The sequence below is a fragment of the Euwallacea similis genome, chromosome 1, assembly GCF_039881205.1.
Source record: "Euwallacea similis isolate ESF13 chromosome 1, ESF131.1, whole genome shotgun sequence".
NCBI classification, from domain to species: domain Eukaryota; kingdom Metazoa; phylum Arthropoda; class Insecta; order Coleoptera; family Curculionidae; genus Euwallacea; species Euwallacea similis.
In genome coordinates, this window is record NC_089609.1 from 7607921 (window position 1) to 7616568 (window position 8648).

Here is an 8648-nt window from a genome sequence, read left to right on the forward strand (position 1 = left end):
ACTACATTTCAAGTGGCTTTTATTTCTTTTGCACACTCCCAACTTTCTCTATAATTCATTAAATTACTAACTTTAAAGAAGAATAATAGCTCTTTGTTATAGAAACATCTGAAGATGAGAGACTTACAAGCACGACGATGAAGCACGAAGCAACATACATTTCTTTTCAATTTATGAAAAATTAAGTTTTTCATGTAAGTAGTTTTTAGACGTTAAACAAATTAGGAAACTACATACTGTCCATAATTTTTAAATACTAATTTTGTAGAAGAATCAAGAGCTACATTCTGAAGAAGTATCTGAAGTTTGCACTTGCATTTACAACTATTAACAACTTAATTTCTTAATATATGTGCAACAATTTCAATAAGTTTTAGCAGTTATTGAGTTTAGAAACTCGCTCTATAATACATAAAATTTTAAGATTTAACTAATATTTAAGATTGTACTAGGAATTTTGAAGAGTTAAAATCTACAGCAGAAGGAGTTGTACATTTCCATTTTATAAAAAGTAAGTGTAGTATATAATTATAATATATATACAGTGTGGAAGTTTTGGATGGAACAGTCCATATAACTAACATGCCGAACATATGCGGCCAAAATCCTCAGACACTTCGATTTTTATTTTTTTTTGTGGTTTTTTTTATGGTAAATTAATGTATACAGGGTAGTCCAAAAATCAGGTACGATCCCCAATTTTGTTTGTACAAATGGAAATACCTTTTTTTTTTTTAATTTCATTTTCTTATTCTACATCGAATTCTAAGTATGTTTCATGTTCTATGTTCTATACCTAAACGCAACAGGTCTTGGGAAATTTACGATTGAACATAATTGACTTTGTTTATTGTTGTTTATTTACCGTGTGTCCTAAAAAATTTCTGATCAGGTAGTCCATGAAATTATTTGAGCGTGAACCCGCATCTTTGTATTTTTATTGTTGTGAAAAGTAAGTAAGTATATGTAGGATTTTTTTCAATTAGTATTAAAGCAAATTGAAATGCTCTAAACTCTGTTTATAATTTTTAATTGTTAGTTTTATTTACGAATCAAGATCCCCTATTCTAGAAAAGAGGCTGAAGCTGTGAGATCTACAGGAGAATAGACAGACGTACATTTCCGATTTTTAACAAAGTTGCTAACTTTTTGAAGGCATTAGTGTCTCTTATAGGAATATTTTAATTTCCTTCTAAATGAGAAGCTGAAGCTACGACATCAACAGAAGAATCTTGGTGGACAATCTTGCTTTAGGACCTTTTCCGGTTCCTCCTGATCTCCATTGGTTGACGAATAAGTACAAGATTTTCGAAAGTCTGAATATTGGAATTTAATTAGCCACGAGTCCATTGAATAATTTTCTTGTATAATTAGAGGTTTTCTGAAGTTTGAATAGATGTTTTCTTTTTTTAAGGTTTTGGTGAACGCCAATTCATAATACGTAGAATGTTAGAATATTAGTTTATGGTTCGTACTGTTAAAATATTTAGAGACCCAATCTTGCCAATCTATTAAAATATCAATTTTCTATTCATATATAGAGCAATTTAAATATTTAAATATTATCATTACAACACTTATAAAAACGCGACGAAAAAAAATGCCTTTTTTTAACCAGGATCATCTTATTCGGTAGTCAATTGCTTTTTCGTGGCTTTGGTCATTTAAATAGGTGTTTCGTGCAGAGAGAGCTAAGATTCTCGTCATTTTGGAGTCTTCAGGCCTGTGTATTTGACTTAATTTTTGTGTTAAAATTTCATTCATCATGTCTACTTTTAATTGTTCTCCTTACCAGATATTTGTATATGTTCAGTTATGTTTTTCTGTATGAGAAATCGGTGAAAAATTGCTTTTTCCACTCCTATTGAGTTGCTAACTATAACTTTGTAACTGTCCAGTACATCACCACCGCTGAACTTGCTGCGAAGAGATTCTGTTACCGATGCCAATCAACGGGTGTATAAGCAGCACAGCACAGATTTCCTTGAAAGTTATTTAATAAAAGAAAATTCCGTTAGTTTCTTTCACCATTATCATCTTCATCGTCACTAACACTTTTTTTTATTGTACTGGGGTTTTTATTTTCAATAAAGATTTTACCACACTACAAGTAATATTGTTATTTCGTTAATGTGACAAATAAACCGTCCTCAGACATTTTAGTAGAGAAACTAAATATATTGTACATTTTTTCATTATGGGTATTATAGTAATTGTAATTTCTAGCGTCCTATATACAGGATATTCTTCTGTACCGAGATGGAAGTTACTAAAAGTTTCAGATTTTACCTAAGAACTGATTCGGTTTTTGAGATTTTAACTTGAAATTTGGTATAATCACTAGTCTTTTAATGGGCGTAAGGTCTTAATCTGAATTGAACTAGTTGTGAATCTATAATAATGGGGGCGACTAGGAGCATTTGCAACAGGAACATCTCAGTATTATTAACAAGGTAATCAGGAACAGAATTACCACGGTTAAAGTAATTTGTTTGGTTTAGATTATCAAACATTTTGTCGAAAGACGAAGTTCGTTTATGTTTGAATTTTAACACAATATAACTAGTTTAATTGACGTTTTTATTAGAAGTGGAATAGCTACTGACAATTTCAGGGTTCCACCAATTTCCTTGGCAGTCACGTAGAGCTAGATGAAATGGCATCAATGGTTCTTATGGTACAATCGGCAGGCAATTTCTCGCTCGGATGACCTCGTGAGTATGATCCACATGCAAGGTGTTCAAAAACAGAGTATTGCACGGTAACAGATATTTCAATCGACATAGTGTACCAGAAACTGGATAGATTTAAATGGGAAAAATGAAATTCCTATTAAGAACAGGAAATATCACGCCATCGGCCAGGCGAATTTGGAACAACTATACAAATTTGTTGGTGTAATAGAGAGGTGAGTAATATTTTGTTTATCGAGTAATTTGGCAAAAGTGTAAACATTGCTTTCTTTGTCTGATTCAAAAATCTTATGAAGTACAATCAGCAAATTTATTTGAAAGCGTGCAGTTTCTATTGTAATTTTCGATAGCTTCAGAAATACTGTAAATTTGTCGTTGTCTTCTGTTGAAAGAGTTTCTTAACGGAATTACAAATAACCAGTTAAGAGCGTAGGGGATTAAAGAGTCTCTCAAAAAGGCCACTACGATTCACATAAAAAGTTTGATTTTTTATTAGTTTGAAAGGCTCTTAACACAAAAGAGTATTTGTATGAGTGTTTTTTAGATTCGAGGTTATAGTTTCAAGGTTTGTTAGCATTGGCGACATACTAGAATATGTGAGTAATGTATATTGATCACTGGATACTTTTGCATAGCCTAAATCATGATAAACTGTTGCAGCAGAGTTATATTAGGGAACTTGTGAATGTGTGTGTATTATAGGTGAACATTGCTAATGTTACGTATTCATGCCACTTACTATGATCCTTGTTCTTTAGTGCTTTGGTTATTCTTTTAAGGTATAGTGACTTGGGAACAAAAGTCAGATGTTGGAACGTTAAAATAGCTTCATGTATTCCTGTTAATGTTATGAATTTCAAGAAATCATTAACCATTTGACTGCTTAATTGTACGAAAACTTAGGTCATCTTACATAGTTGCTTCCTTTTTCTGGGTTTTAAGATGTTATTGGCAGAATGGACAACTTTTAATAATCATTGTCTTATATCTCCTTTCATATTTGATCATTTATAATTTTTCTTAATCCCTTTGTAACTATATACGTACTATATACGTAACTAAAAATAACAGATGTAGCCACGTTGTCGTTGTCTTCAAGTATTTTTTGAAATTCTTTAGTTTTTTGATAATATTTAGGATTATTAATTAATATGACTGAGATTTTCCCGAAGATAAATCGGATCTTTTCGTTTTAACATACGTTTTATGTATCTCATTTCTTTTGCATTTCTCTTTTAGATTTTGTATTTAATTGAACGTTATTTCCTTGTGTTTATTTTGAAATGATATGACTGAAGTCATTGATTAAAGTGTCTGATTCATGTGTGGATGGTAAATTTTCGTGGTAGTCATTAGACTCGTCAAAATCTTTAGAATAGAAGAGGGCATTGGGAAATTTGAAGAAGATATTCGCTTTATTTGTTTTAATTTCTACTATTTGATGATAAACTAATATTTATGAGCCATTTTTGATATTCTTCGAATTGCAAATGCCGACGTGAAAACCTGCTGCAGGGATTTTTCTAATCGTAAATCCTGTTTATTGCACTACGGTTACTCAGTATAATACGAAAATCTTTCATACCTGCAGGGCCAAAACTGATCTGCCCAAACCATGACTATGGTTTCCTTTTCGGTCTTCCTATGGGATAATACGATTCTAGAATAATCTGATGGGTCGGTCATAAGCAAAAACTTTTTTGACCATCAGATATTGTAATATTGATTCGACATAAAAGATCCTTTTGTAATGACTGCAAGATTCTTGCAAAATGATCGATAGTAGCTCGTTAAACCTACAAGTTGCTTAATCTGTTTAGAGTTGTTTGGAATTTGAGTAGACAGAAATCGGTTGTACTGTACTATAGTATTCCGTGCATTTTTACCGTGTCTCTGTGCATTTACTATAACTGCGGTATTAAATTATAGTCTCTCACGTGTTGTGTATTCTTTAGATTCAAGTGCCATTAGTGAGTAAACATGGGCAAATCTATAAAGAAGATATGTATATTTAATTTAAATTAATTAATTAATATTTAATTTTATCCCCAAAAAGCAAACTGGCTGCTACCGACCTCACAGGAAGATATTAGCGTGTTACGATTGTTGAATTGGGACCTATATAGATATTAGGGTAAGCTAGGCTTTTCAATTTCTGATGAAAGTGGTTTCAATGTCTCGTGGTGAAATATTTGTAATGTTTTCTCCAACCAGTTTACTGTTACTACTAGTTAATGATTAATCAATAAATTGCTATTTTGTAAAGTAAAATAGTATGTAAATAGTTTCAGAGTAAAGTTTAATAGGTGGTGCGATGACTAAATCTCATTTTCTGATCTAATTTCGTCTGTTAAACAGATCATTATCACAATGGAGCGCCCAAATAAAGAGGCATTTCATAATGGAATTCGGAGGAAGTTTTATTATTTATCTTATCTTAATTAAAAAAGTTTACTATATATTTTACATTCTTTGTAGCATTGTTGTGAAATACTACATTAAATGACAAGTGATGGAAGTAACTCCCTCTACAAGAGCAGAAAATATGGCGCATGTGTCGAATGCGACAGAGTCAACTTCGTGAGTGTTACTGACAGAAATTTTTCAGTCTCAGTCGATGCGTTCTTTCGATATGTGCAGTGATGGTGTGCTTCATTAATACATTACTTCTTCAAATTTAATAAATTGGGTATGTTTTCTGAGTGTTTGTTCCAAACGTATTTATTGGGATTCAAGCTACGCAAAATGGCCGGTTAAACCAAACGTGGGTTGGATAGTCACGTTTCAACCACGCTGAGTTTGCGATCTCCAAGATACTGTTTCGAAAAAATAAAACCAACAACCTTTCTAACAGTAGCTGAGATACGTAGTGACCAAAAAATTTAAACAAAACTAATAGTTTACGCGAATAACGAGATAAATCGAGCAAAAAGCAATTATCGTGTCGTGTGAAACCAACAAAAACGAGTGCAATGAATGCTTTATTACTAATTTTTTTGTTAGTAGCTAAAGCTTATGGGAATGTTCATGTTTCAATTGGTGAAAATTGTCGCTATGTAGCCATAATAATTAAAGTTCCCTTTGTTTTCAGCAACCTTCGGTCATAAAGGTAATTTATTTCGAACACTCTTACGACCATTTGTTGGTACCGCCACTGAACGTCATACTGCGTTATTGCCACGTTTTTCTTGTGTGCATCAAAGAACAAAATGCAGCTTTGATTTAATAATTTGAAGACTATTGAGAAGACATGGGGGTTCCTACTTCTGTGGGAGATGTAAGTAAGTGTTATTTTTATAAATTTTTGAGATATTATGTACTATATTTTTGTGTTTTAACATACAACAGCATTAAATTTGGGCCACAGCCTCACGTGTTGTGCAAAGAAAAGGCATATCAAAAGAAGATGACCAATCTGCTCACTTTGAGCTTAATTGCTGTTAGTGACGTAATTTTTAGCCGTTCGTATGAAAAAGGTATGCATTTTACCCTTGATTTTATCCCAGAAAATTAAAATATATGCTTGGATAACTTGGGAATAATAACTACCCTGGACGTCATAATAAAATAAAGACGTTTATTAAATTTTGTTTTGGAGCTTACATAGATGTGCATTTATGGAGATTTTTGACTACTTTTGACGTTCATCTTACTGTGTCGGTAATTAGTATTATTGTCTTCACAAAGCCAGCTACACCAATATAAGCAGAAGGAACTCTGCATTTTTCAGTTCAACTGCGCACTAAGTAAAATGTAGAGTCAGTCACAGATTTTTAATGTTTCAAAGATCAATGCATTGATTCACGTACAAGTAATTCATCCTGTGTATTAGCATTTTCTATTTATTGACGTTAAAATTAAAAGTAGAATTGTTACACTTTTTTATATTGTCTGGTATGGAATCTTTCCCTGCGTTATTAATAACATTATTTAAAGCTACTCCAAATATATCAGATACATGTACAAAATTAACATTAGAGTTTCTAATACTTGATTATGAATTATGTAAAAATTGGTAAGTTTTTAAAATTTAGTAAATTAGTAAATTTCACTATTACCCCAAAAATAAGAACAATTCACTAAGATCCTCAGCTACCAAGGGATCGCTCCACTGATTAATATTCATGTGAATCAAATGAAATTATGCATATCAAACATAACTAAGTGGTTCTTGTAATATACCAATCGGTTTACCATTATACTATCACGACGCAATTAATAAATTTATGCAACTACTTTTTCTCCTACATGCACAAGTGGTGTTTTACATGCGTCTTTTGGGACAAATAATGATGCAGTTAATATCCGTTTGAAAAAAAAACAAGTTTGTCTGCAAAAACTGTCCGTAATCTCTGTGAAAGTGACAACTTTCTATGAGCATTGACGTCGCAAAATTCATTTTCCAACTAAGTCCAGGTTTTGTTCATACATCCGATCGGAATGCTTGTAACTCCAAATCCCGGAGAAGTGACGGATCGGGAAAATACTCGTGTGAGACTGTTTGTATCAGTATAGATGTTCAAAATTTACACATTTGCTTTTATCAATCTTGAATTGAAATGAAAAAAGTAGCAGGTTCAGGTCGTATTATTAGCAACAAATTGTATTCTTCTTCTGATAGTTGGTAATCAATTCAAATTGTCGGCCTAGGAAATAATACTTTTCCTACCAGATATTATAACATGCTTTTCTAAAGACATTGACATTTTTCAAAGTTTTTCAGCATTCTTTCCTAAATAAGAAAATGGTTTGTTCATTCTTTAAGTCGACTTTCCTATCTTCACCGACCTAACGTTACTCTCAGGTAAAAAAAATGAACGAAAAGTGCATACTTCCTGTTAGGTCATAAGGAAATGCGAAAATAAGGAAAAATCGTTATTTTCTAAAAATTGAGATCCTAAATATAATTTATTATGGATTAATGCAACTAAATTGACTTATGCCTTAATAACGCGGCACTACGTAATGGAAACTGGGGAACATTTTTGATACTGAACAAGATGAGAGGATGGAAGGACATGTACTTATATCCCTTATTACGACACATACGTACGTGCGTAAACGTAATTTTACATATTTTGTAGCATTGTTGGGGAAGAATATATTAAGTGACAAGCAATGAGAAAAAGTCCTATCACAAGAGCACGTATTATTGCGCATGCGCCGCAGAAGAGGGCGTCAACCATTATAAAGCTTGCCGTTGTTGGCTTTGCTTGCTGAGTTTACATTCCAAAAGGTGTGTATTGGGTTTCGAGCTATAAAGAATGGCCGGCTAAATCTCCTACGGACGGCCTGTCTAACTGTAGCTAAGGACAAACAATTTCAAGAAAATTAGTAATCTACGTGAATAACGACATAAATCGAGCAAACATCAACTCTCTTGCCTTGCAAAAACAACCAAATGTAATGTAATAATTATATTTTTTTTCGCAGTCGTAATAGTTAGTTTCTTTTGTTTTTAGCAGCTTTTAACTGATAAAATCAATTTTTTCACGGGTATATATATGATGGACTACTGAATGTTATACTGCGTTCGTTCTACGTCGTTTTTGCTCCGTCCTTCGTTCAGAGACCAGCTTTGATCCAATACTTTAAAGAACATTGACAAGATAATGGATTTCTCTTACTTTTGCGAAAGAACTAGATTAGTATTATTTCTTGAGTGTTAAATTTTTAAGATATTTTTATATTTATGTACGACATGCTTAGTATTTTCAACATATAGGAGCAATATTGAATTTAACTCCATCACGGGTTGTAACAAGCAGATATACCAAAAAAGGCGACAAATCTGACCACTTTGAACTCGAGTGGTATTAGTTAGATAATTTATAGCCATATGTATAAAAAAAATTATTTTCTATTTCATTTTCTTCATGAAAATTAAAATTTCGGTTTGGGTTACTTGTGAACAATGCTAGTTCCTAATGTCACTGTAAAATAACGTGTAGGCAT